The 11,812-nt window shown below is 53.9% G+C and overlaps 1 long non-coding RNA gene across 1 annotated transcript; it reads right to left on the reverse strand.

Annotated features, from left to right (window-relative positions):
- Positions 1-657: 657 nt before the first annotated feature.
- LOC138837691 (uncharacterized) lies at positions 658-2,011 on the reverse strand. Its single transcript, XR_011375410.1, has 3 exons — positions 1,819-2,011; positions 1,108-1,277; positions 658-988 (listed from the first exon to the last, which is right to left on the reverse strand). It is a non-coding gene; the product is annotated as an uncharacterized lncRNA (long non-coding RNA).
- Positions 2,012-11,812: the final 9,801 nt, after the last annotated feature.

The raw sequence follows: 11,812 nt of genomic DNA on the forward strand, positions 1-11,812 counted from the left end.
TTCAGGTGGTTCAGATCTCTGCTCAGGCTCACGAAGCCGGGGCTGGCACGCACTTTAGAACCTGCTGCATGCTGGGCACTCCTCTGTGTCCTCCATGTGAGCCTCCCCTCAAGGCTAGCGCTCTACCACTTGAGCCACAGCGCCACTTCTGGCTTTTTCTTTTTTCTGCTTATGTGGTGCTAAGGAATCGAACCCAGGGCCTCATGGATGCAAGGCAAGCGCTCTACCACGGAGCCACCTTCCCAGCCCTGATTTCTTATTTTTTATTCCCTTTCCCGGTCATCTTAAAAAACACATAACTCCGAATTTTATTTTGCGAGTTGGAGGGGAGTGGCGCTTGGGAATCTGACGTGTTCTCTGGCTTTTATTCAGCTCTGGGCTGGAGAGCTCAGCTGGCTCTTATCTGACTGCTTGTCCTGGGGAAAGCCCCCTCCTACTCTGTCATTTTAAAAACACAACTTTTTGGGCTTGGGAAGGGATGTGTAGGGGGAGGTGGTGGGTCATGGTGGCTAAATAAAAATAATCCCGAGGTTATCTGAGAGCTGACATGCCATACAATGGCAATAAGGACATGTTCCAAATTTAAAACTCTGATGGAGGAAATGGGTTACAATAGCAGCAACCTTTGACCCCGAGCAGTCATAATGGTTTCCTGGATTCAGAGATACTGTGGGCCAAGGCCAAGGGTATCAGTGCAAGACGTGTTAAACATAGAACACAATGTGCGAGTTTGGGAGGAGTCGTGGAGGGGAGCGGGGGAGACATCTTCCTTTGTTTTCCTTCCGGCGAAAGCCGATCCGTTTGCGAAGCAGAAGCTGGGTCTTCCAGCCAGCTCCCCGGCGGCGTGCTGGCCCGGCTGCTGATCAGGAGAAGCGTCTCTCGTTCCTTGAGATCTTGCTGGAAATCCTCTTCCTAGGGGAAACTATCCAGAAGGAAGGTTGGTCCCTCAAACACATCAAGGAGGGATTCTTGCGCCTCAGGTTCTGTTCTAGAACCAGGGAGAGACAAAGGGTCATCCATGAGAAATGCCGCTCCCCGGCCCAGGCGTCAATCTTCAGGGCTTCCCACACCTGGGCTCACTGAGGAGCGACTCAGAGCACGGCTGACCTCAGATGCCAGTGGCACGGCCTTCATCCCCAGACATGGCTCCTGTGGGACTCCAAGTCCCCAAGCAGCTGCTTGCTCGGTGGAGACCCGCAGGTCTCTCGGAACAGCCACTGGGAGGGTGGGCACGCGGAAGGTGGAAAACGTGGGGGACAGGTGAGGAAGCGTTGAATCTGTAGGCCAGGGAGATGGTTGTCATGTGGGGGAGATGTTCTAGAAGAAGCGACACGCGTGACCGTGGGCCAGATGGCCGTGGGAGAAGAACATTCCAGGAGGAAGCAGAGGCCAGTGCAAAGGCCCTGAGTAAGCACGATGGCCGCTAGGCGCCCAGGGAGATTTGTCTGGCTGGGAGGGGGGAGCTGGAGTCGATGCCCAGAAAGGAGACAGGGAAGGAGGGGAGGAGGGGCAGGCTCAGGACGCGGCTGAAGGAAGGGGGAACCATTGGTGTATGAGCATCAGCGCAGACAGCCACAACAGTGACTGCCGCCTTGAGGACAGGACTTGTGAGGAACAAGGGCAAAATGAGGGTCCTAGCGAGCCAGCCTCTGTGACTCCAGGTGGCCAGGGATCTGGCCAGCCCTCCATGGGCTGCCATGGGACTGGCCTGCCCCTCCCATCCAGTATGTGTGCTGTGGTGGCCTTGTGGCCGCAGGCTGGGGAGGGAGACAGGGCTCACACTTGCTTGATTACCCCTTCCCCCCTCCTCCCCATTACTTTTGTTGTCAGGCTCGGCTCTGGGAACCATTCTGCTTTTCCGTTTGGCAGTCCATGCATTGTAATCATAGGCAGTGGTGAGAGAAATCACGGGCAGTGGTCAGGCGCTGAGCTTCGTCCCCGAAGCCGTGCTGAGCTCTCGGTGGTTCATTATCTCATTTAATTTTGCTGAGAACCCGGTGGGGGGGGGCGGTCTCCTCACTCCTCCCAGTCTGGAGGAGGAGTGGGGGGGCCTGGCCTGGGGCGGGGCGGAAGGTAGAATGCTGTGGTTGCCCGGTGACCAGCGCCCCGCTCAGGACCGCCCGCCCCTCTCACAGAGCGCACTGGCTCCCCAACCCACAGACTCAGGTTTGATTCCCAGCTCCACCATTCGGGAACCGTGTGATGTGGGCCAGGCCCACCAGGACCTTGCGTTTGAATGACCTCGTCTTCAGGACTGAAGTGTTGATGCGATTATGCACCACACACGTCCGGGTCCCCTGTCCTCCCCAGACACCCGCAGCCCCGTGAACAGTTCCCGGCCCCTCCGCCCGCCAGCTTCCTCCAACGGTGAACACGAGCCCAGCCCAGCATGGAGCAGGAGAGGTACCTCACAGAAACACTGCCCTTCAGTGCCATGGAGACCACTGAGGAGGGAGGACGAAGGAGAAGGAGAGAGAGAAGAGGAGGAGGAAAAGGAAAAGGAGGAGGAGGAGGAGGCAAAGGAAAAGGAGGAGGGAGAGGAGGGATAGAAGAGAAAGGAAGAAGAAAAGAGAGAGGAAGAGAAAGAAGAGGCAGAGGAGAACGAGCAGAAAGAGCAGGAAGAGGAGGAGGAAGAGGAATAAAAAGAGGAAGAAGAGGCGAGGGAGAAGGAAGAAGAGAAGGAGAAGGAAGAGGATGTGGAGGAGGAGGAAGAACAATAGTAAGAATAGGAGGAGGAAGAGGAGGAGCAACAGATAGTGGAGGAGGAGGAAGTGGAGGAGGAGGAGGTAGAAAAGGAACAATAAGAAGAGAAGGAAAAAGAGAAAGAGGAAGTGGAGGAGGAGGAGAAAGAGGGGCGATAGAAATAAGAGAAGAAAGAGGGAGGAAGAGGAAGAAGGAACACAAAAAGGTAGTGAAGGCAAAAGAGGGAGAAAAGGAGGAGGAAGGAGAAGAAGAGGAACAGGAGGAAGAAAGAGACATAGAGGAGGAAGAGGAGGAAGAAGAGGTGGAGGAAGAAGAGGTGGAGGAGGAAGAAGAAGAAGAGGAAGGGGAAGAAGAAGAAGAAGAAGAAGAGGAAGAGGAAGAAGAGGTGGAGGAAGAGATGGAGGAAGAAGAGGTGGAGGAAGAGGAGGAAGAAGTGGAGGAGGAAGAAGAAGAAGTGGAGGAAGAAGAAGAAGAAGTGGAGGAAGAAGAAGAAGAACAGGTGGATGAAGAAGAGGAGGAAGAGGAAGAAGAGGTGGATGAAGAAGAGGAAGAAGAGCTGGAGGAAGAAGAGGAGGAAGAGGTGGAGGAAGAAGTGGAAGAAGAGGTGGAGGAAGAAGTAGACGAAGAGGTGGAAGAAGAAGAGGAGGAAGAGGAAGAAAACTTTAGAGGGAATGAAGAAACAGAGGAAGAAGGAGGAGAAAGAGGAAGAAGAAAAAGAGGAAGAGGAAGGGGAGGGAGAAAAGAAGGAAGAGAGAGCAAAGAAGGAATAGTGAGAAAAAGAGGAAGAGAGAGCAAAGAAGGAAGGAAGAGCAGAGAAGGAAGAGAGAGCAGAGAAGGAAGAGAGAGCAGAGAAGGAAGAAAGAGCAGAGAAGGAAGAGAGAGCAGAGAAGGAAGAGAGAGCAGAGAAGGAAGAAAGAGCAGAGAAGGAAGAGAGAGCAAAGGAAGAGAGAGCAAAGAAGGAAGAGAGAGCAGAGAAGGAAGAGAGAGCAAAGGAAGAGGAAGCAAAGGAGGAAGAAAGAGCAGAGAAGGAAGAGAGAGCAGAGAAGGAAGAAAGAGCAAAGAAGGAAGAAAGAGCAAAGAAAGAAGAAAGAGCAAAGAAGGAAGAGAGAGCAGAGAAGGAAGAGGAAGTAAAGGAGGAAGAAAGAGCAGAGAAGGAAGAGAGAGCAGAGAAGGAAGAGGAAGTAAAGGAGGAAGAAAGAGCAGAGAAGGAAGAGAGAGCAGAGAAGGAAGAGGAAGCAAAGGAGGAAGAAAGAGCAGAGAAGGAAGAGAGAGCAAAGGAGGAAGAAAGAGCAAAGAAGGAAGAGAGAGCAGAGAAGGAAGAGAGAGCAAAGGAAGAGGACGCAAAGGAGGAAGAAAGAGCAGAGAAGGAAGAAAGAGCAGAGAAGGAAGAAAGAGCAAAGAAGGAAGGAAAAGCAAAGAAGGAAGAGAGAGAAAAGGAGGAAGAGAGAGGAAAGGAGGAAGAGAGAGGAAAGGAGCAAGAGAGAGAAAAGGAGCAAGAGAGAGAAAAGGAGGAAGAGGAGGAGGAGGAGGAAAAGGAGGAAGGGGGAGAAGAGGAGGAAGAGGAGGAGGGAGAGGAAGAGGAAGAGGACATTGAAGTTTGGGTGGGAGGGAACACAATGACACGTGCCCCTGGACGGAAGCAGTCACTGAATTCCCCAGGGCCCAGTCCTCGGGAGCCCTGACCTGAGCCGGGTCGGCCGGGTGGGTGGGAGGAAAGGAGGGAGGGTGCTCATCTCCTGAACTCAGCTGCGGGGGGTGCTCCTCCCTCCCAGTCCCCCTGAGGTTCAGCCCCAGGGCCGCCCTTGCACGCACGCACACGCATGCACGCACACGCATGCACGCACCCAGCGGACACCCAAGGCCCCGGGGTCCTCGGGGGATGCCTGAGCGAGTCTCCCCCGCCCTCTCTGTCCCCGTCCCCCCCTTCCTGTCCTGAAAGTTTTGAACTGGACACACACTGGCCGGGTGAGTTGCCCCTGCTGGAAATGGAGGGGTGGATGCGTCCGCCTGTAGAGAGACGAATGTCATCCTGGGGTTCGTGAGACGCCAAAACCAAAGCAAGCCGAACCCACGCACACACCTCCCATCCCTCCTGGGAAACGGCCGGGGACGCCCTCCGGTCAAGGACAAAGCGCTCGGTGAGCAGCCACGGCCACATGTGGCTCTTTTCTTCCTTCTCGCTTCCTTTCATTTATCCTATTAGAGAGAGAGAGAGAAAGAGGGAGAGGAGAAAGCCCGAGCACAACTCCAGCTTTAGAATAACGAAGCTGCGAAGCATTTGCTATTTAACCTCCATGTCATCAGAGCACGGAGAGCTACATGCTGCGATGAATGGTCCATTTTTCCATTCTAAATAAAAATGTAATTCAGCTAATTGATCGGACGGATCTGTGCGCTCCGGAGCTTGGCTTTGCTTTCCTTCTTCCCCCCACCCCCTCCTCCATAAGAGGACCAAAGGATTGGGCTCCGAGAGGAGGAAAGCGGGGAGCCCGGGGTGGGAAGACCGAGAGAGGAGAAGGTCAGGGCACGGGCATCGGGATGTTCTCTTGAAGGTACGAGTATGAGTTTGTGGGAAATTCAAGAGAACCAACCACCCGCCCCTCACCACGCCGCACGCATGCACACATGCACGGCCATGCCTGTCTGGTGTCATTCCTAAGCAGTTGAATGCAAGCATTGCATATACAACATCCTGGTCACGATGGTGGGAGGGGATCTGCCCCATCCCCAGAATGCTGCCCCACCCCCCCGCATCCACCTGCATTCACAGGTGATATGAAGTCAGCCATCTTGGAAGCATCCCTGATTACCTGGATGGGCCTTAAATCCTCCGCCAGGCCTCTGTTTCCCCCATTAACCCAAGGTTTTCCCTTCCTTCCTTCCTTCCTTCTTTCCTTCCTTCCTTCCTTCCTTCCTTCCTCCCTGCCTTCCTGCCTTCCTTCCTTCCTTCCTTCCTCCTTCCTTCCTTCCTTTTTCTCTTTTTTTCTTTCTTCTTTCTTTCTCTTTCTTTCTTTTTCTCTTTCTCTTTCTCTCTTTCCCTCCCTCCCTCCCTCCCTCCCTTCCTTTCTTTCTTTCTTTCTTCCTCCCTCCCTTCCTTCCTTCCTTCCTTCCTTCCTTCCTTCCTTCCTTCCTTCCTTCCTTCCTTCCTGCCTGCCTGCCTGCCTGCCTGCCTGCCTGCCTTCCTATTTCTCTCTCTCTTTTTCTCTTTTTCTCTCTCTTTCCCTTCCTTCCTTCCTTCCTTCCTTCCTTCCTTCCTTCCTTCCTTCCTTCCTTCCTTCCTTCCTTCCTTCCTTCCTTCCTCCTTTTTCTCTGTTTTCTTTCTTTCTTGAAAAATATAAACTCCATAGCACACTGAAGTCCCGCTAAAAGCTTTGAAGCATGGAGAAGAGGGGACGGGGAACTAAGTGAGATGGATGAATCTGGAATTCGACCCAAGTACCTCCTCCCTGCGTTTCTAACGATCACGACAACACTCCTTTGTACAATTAACTCATGCTAGTAAAAGCAAATATTATCTAGTCGTCGAGAGACCCAGTACGGGACCATGTCACTTCTGTGACGTGTCTAAGATGGTCAGCCTTCGGGAAGCAGGTGTTGGGACGGTGGTTTGCCGGGGCATGGTCGGGGGGGGGGGGGCGGTCATTGGCCAACTTCACAAAAATCTCGGCCGACGCCAAATGAGTAGCTGCACTTGTCGAGGGAGCGTCAGTCGGTCAGCTACACCTGACTGGGGCATGAGGAGATGTTCCAGCAGAGAGAGAAAGATGTGCGAAGGACCTGCGGTCGGCCCTGAACCAATGAACCAACTTGTTGATTTTTATAGTACTTGGTTGGGGGTCTGATTTAAATATATAGCAAGATCTGCACATGTTAAGCAGAGGTCTGGGGTGTGTGTGTGTGTGTGTGTGTGTGTGTGTGTGTGTGTGTGTGTGTGTCAGAGTCAGAGAGAGAGAGAGAGAGAATCTATGGCACCAAGGCTTGAACTCAAGACCTGGTTCAGCTTTCTTACTCATGGCTGGTGCTCGCACCGACTTGAGCCATACTTCCAGTCCGGCATTTTTTGCTGGTAGATCAGGGATGAATTCTCAAAGGCTTTTCTGTCTGGGCTGGCTTTGAACTATGAATGATCCTCTGGGTCTCGGCTCTGGAGCAGCTGGGCCACAGGCGTGAAGCGTGGACCCGTTCCCGTGAAGATATTCAAGTCTGTGACCGTCACCCAGCACCGCAACATTCACATCACCCCAAAAAGATCCCAGCTCCCATCCCTTTACCCTACATGTTCTGCCCCAGCTTTTACTGCCTTTGACTATTTTGCTTTACTCCGAATGTCACAGAAACCGCAGCCACACAGTATTACCTTCCCAGGCCTGGTTTTCTTCCTTCAATGTCAGGTCCCTGTGAATTGGCAGTCTGTCATTCCTTTTCACCGCTGTGTAGTATTCCATCGAATGGCTATACCAACGGGACCGTTTTCCTGCTTGACGTGCATTTGCATCGTTTCCCCTTCAGGATCTCTCTAGGGATATTTACATGGAAGACGTTCGTGGACTTACAGGTTCATTTCTCTCGGGTGTAATGTCTCAGCCACATTTGGGTGGTGGCGGGGGTGGGGTGAAGCCTGTTTAAGTATATTAGAAAGTATTGGATAGTTTTCGATTTTGGTGTGGAGGGAAGTCGGGGAAACGGGGAGAAGGTTTCCGTGGAAACATGCTGGCTTGGAATCCCTTTAACATTACCCCCACAGCCCTTAGCCCCCATGGACATGCGGGTCTGTTTCCTGACTTCACCCTCTTCAAGCAAGCAAGCAAGTGCGCTCAGATGGGCCCAGGGACCGTCACGTGTGTGCAGTACCTGTGGACCCAGCCCCTGTCCTCCCGGGGACCTGGGGGCGGGGGTGGGGGGCACGTGTGTATTAAATCGACGTCGTGCTGGGCCTAATTCTTTGCAGCTTGCTGGTTGTTCCCCGGGATGTGAGCAGACAGGAGGGCGCCCGGCCCGCGCTCCGCGAAGTCGCAGGCTTTGATAACCTGCCCGCCTGATTTATGCCAGCCAGGCGTCCGCGTCCGCCTAATGAGGGGAGCCCGGGAGTGTCAACCTGTTTATTAAATGTCTAGAACCATGTGTGCACCGTGCCACGGGCACAAGTAAATCACACGCTCCTCCATCCCGCGTGTCCCCCCCCACCCGCCCTCTCTCCCCAGCACCGTCAGTCTGCCAGGCTCTTGCTTTCCATCCGCAGGTCGGAGGGGATGATGGGGACAGGTTGGGAGGCCTGGGGCCCACGGCCGGGTTTGGGGGACCCCCCCACACCCCTGCCACGTTTGCTCCTCCCCACCGACTTCCCAGGGTGTTTGGAAGTTAATGATACTCAACACCTCATGATTTTTTCCTCCGTGTCAAGCAGAGACATGAAAGGGAGAGGGAGGGGCGGGAGACAGGGGTGAGGGGGGGGTGAGGTGGGGAGGATCCCCGACTCTCATTACTCCATCACCCCAGACCCCCCCTCCACCCCCAGGAGAAGCCGCTGGGGGCTTGAGGTGGATGGAGAATAGATTCATATTTCTGACGTGGTCAGGGTCAAACGAAGCCTTCATTCATCTCCTCTAATTCCCTTTGAAATTAAAAAGAAAAAGAAGCATAAATCAACGTAACGGATGGCCCGGCTGCTTTTCATCTTCTTCTTCTCCCCACTTTGCCCCCCGCTTTGAACTTCCTCCCATCTTCCCCATCTCTGGAGATAGCGCCCAGCCTCACCCGCCCCCTCCCCCCCCCGCCTGGCCTCGGCCCCTGCTCCGGCAGCCTGGCCTTGGCCGAGGCCCCAGCGGGCCCCACAGGGCCCTGGAGCCCTGGAGGCCAGTGGAAGGTTCTGGAAGCTCCAGGCTGGTCCTGGGTCTGTGCGGGGTTTTCTGCCCAGTCTCAGCCTCCTGCAGTCAGGGGTGGCCGTGCTCCATTTTAAATAACCCTGATGGTGGTGGTGGTCTTTGTATTTGCTTCTGGTTTTATTTGGGGGGGGCTTTTTTGTGGGGGGACCCGAGGGGGGGCTGCAGAGAGGGAGGGGAACAAACGCAATCATACCACTCAGTAGACACGGTGGGAAATTATGTTAACGAATGAGTGGAGATGGGGGGACTGGGGGAAAGCAAGGAAGGGGAGACATCGTCAAAAAGAAAGAACTGTACTCATGGCTGATGAACGGGAAACCCCGGGCAATCCCTTCATCATAACAAGGTTTTGTTTTTGTCTGTGGTGGGGCTTGAACTCTGGGCCTGGGCACTGTCCCTCAGCTCTCCAGCTCAAGGCGAGCACTCTACCACTTGAGCCACAGCGCCACTTTCAGTTTTCTGGTGATTTATTGGAGATAAGAGTCTCACGGACTTGCCCAGCTGGCTTTGAACCGTGATCCTCAGATCTCAGCCTCCCGAGTAGCTGGGGTGACAGACGTGAGCCACTGGTGCCCAGCATTTTTTTTTAAAATCAAAGTATCCTTGACCACCTCAGCCATAAAGGAAATGCAGATCTGAGCCACACGGAGAGCCCGACCAAGGGCTGGTGCGCAGTGGGTGGGAAGGGAGATGGTGGAGCTACCCTGGAAATCAGTGCAGAGGCTCCGTGAGCCCCAGAAGATGGACCCATCCGATGATCGGGCTTCTTTGGGTTGTTGGAAATTTAAGCGGTGGATGTGCAGCCAGGACCAGCCTTCAGCCGCCTCTTCCCTCTCCATTCCACATGACTGGGATGCAGATGTGAAAGCTTGAGGTCGAGCAGCTACACTGAGGCAGGAAGTGGGTAAAGGAGGGGCGTCACAGGCTTTGGTAAGCGTGTCAAACTGGCACGCCAGCCTGGCCTTCCTGTCCCTGGGGCTGCCGGTGTGTCAGAGACAAGTGCCTTCTTCCCCTCCGCCTCAGCCAGCTAGCCAGGGTGCTCGTCCCATGCAACCCAAACAACTTCTGGAAGGTTCTGCAAGGTTAGAGTTGGCAGCCACAGGTTCAAGTACCTGAAAGATTAAGAACACCCAGGACGCGGGAAGCCTTAGGATTTGAAGACTACATCCTGTTCACGTATTCTCTCTGTGGAGAGGGTATTACCAAGCACGGCTGTACCCAGCTCTTAGGAGGCTGGTGTGGGGAGCATTGCTTACGTCTAGGAGTTCGAGACCAGCCTGGGCCCTGTCTTAAAAAAAAACAAACCTGGACAAAAGTAAAGGCCATTAGGACAAGTGCCGCTGCGCCCTTGTGCCGACGAGGGGGAAATCTAAGAGGAGGAAATGCATAGTCCCAGGCCGGGGTGAAGACGGCCCTGTGTGGGGATCCCGGAGCCCATGCACCTGTCTCTCAGCATCATGAGTCATCTGTAGGCCTTGGGGTTCATTCATCTGCTTTTCAGGGTCTCAGTGTCAGCCTGTGGTGGTTGGAGGCCTTTGCTCCCAGCGCCCGGGCTTCTGCTTTGCCAAACGCCGGTTGCACTCGTACCCAGACCCGTACAACCACGCCTGCCTTTGGCTCTTAAAACAGGAAACTGGCCGGCGTCGGTGGCTCACCGTCTGTCATCCTAGCTACTCAGGAGGCTGAGGTCTGAGGATCGTGGTTTAAAGCCAGCCCGGGCAGAAAGTCTGTGAGACGCTGATCTCCAATGATCCACTCGAAAACCGGAGAGTGGTGCTGTGGCTCAAGTGCTGACTTTGAGCACAAAGAGGCTCAGGGACAGTGCTCTGGCCCTGAGTTCAAGCCCCGCAGCTGACAAAAAACAAAAAACACCTCTGGTTGAAATGATGACAAAGAGACCCTGATTCCGGAAGGTATTTCGCCTGGGATTGGTAGGGTGTGTTGGTGTTGGTAAGTTCATCTTTCTGTGGTGTTACTTATGTCTGGCTATCTGAGGGCAGGCATGGCTTCCAGAAAGATTTCTAGCACCTTCTATGCCCTGCTCGCTGTGGCTGTGGTATAGAGGTCCAGGGTCAGAGGGCATACTGTATCAAGGAAGGCCAAAGCTATGAAGAAAACCTTGGAGGGAGGGGATGATTCTCTGGCTCATCCAAGACATAAAACCATGGGAGGAGAATTCAGATACAATGAATGCTGGTTATAACAAAATCCTTTCTGGGTGGACATCTGCTCAAAAGTGCCCCCCCCCCCCGCACAGGTATAAATATCCGTCTTTTTCCTTAATTGAGTATTCCATGCATTCTAAACAGTTCAGAAAAGGTAGCCAAAAAATACGGGATTGCATGCTCGTTTTTTTTCTTGTTTTTTGTCAGTCATGGGGCTTGAACTCTGGGCCTGGGCGCTGTCCCTCAGCTCTTCAGCTCAAGGCGAGCGCTCTACCACTTGAGCCACAGCACCACTTCTGGTTTTCTGGTGGTTCCTTGGAAATAAGAGCCTCACGGACTTTCCTGCCTGGGCTGGCTTTGAACTATGATCCTCAGATCTCGGCTTTCTGAGGAGCTAGGATGACAGGCGTGAGCCCCTGGCGCCCGGCGCATGCTGTTTTTTTTAAATAGAAATTCTTCTAACATGTTTGTCCTCCAGAGAGAGACAGGATGGAGAATCTGTACCTGGAAGTTGCCAGGACAAAAGGCATTTTTAGAACTGAGAGGGGTGTGGTGCGTAAAGCAACAGATCCGCTCTGATCGTGGTCTCTCCGGACCCTGTCATTTGCAGGTGAATGCCTGGTGGCGGATGGGACATTTCCCTCGGTGACCAGTGGCCTGCGATGTGTGGAGATCCTGCGAGATTTCGTCTCCCGGGGACGCCACGGCGGTGTGAATTGAGGTAGGCAAACTCTACGCTCCACACACGTTGGGCCGCTGCCCGGTGACGTGTGTTTTCAGAGTGTGTTCTGGCCTTGAAGAACCGCGTGGCTGTATCATCTCATTTAAAAAGAAAGATGTACAAACTGGCTCTTCCCCTTGGAAATACTCCGATTCCCCTGCCCCGTCGCACGCTTGCCAGCTTCTTCTCAGAAAGTCGCCGCGTCCCAGGGCCTCGGACCCCGTGGAACTGGGAGCTGCCCTTCCTTCCCTTACGCCTGTCCAGGTTGAGTTTTCGTGGCAGCCAGCGCCGGCTCAGGGGCGTCGGTTGCATTTGTGATCATGAACCGCAGGCCTTGGGTT

The sequence above is a fragment of the Dipodomys merriami genome, unplaced genomic scaffold (genome assembly GCF_024711535.1).
Source record: "Dipodomys merriami isolate MVZ:Mamm:240054 unplaced genomic scaffold, mDipMer1.0.p SCAF_274, whole genome shotgun sequence".
Lineage (NCBI taxonomy): Eukaryota > Metazoa > Chordata > Mammalia > Rodentia > Heteromyidae > Dipodomys > Dipodomys merriami.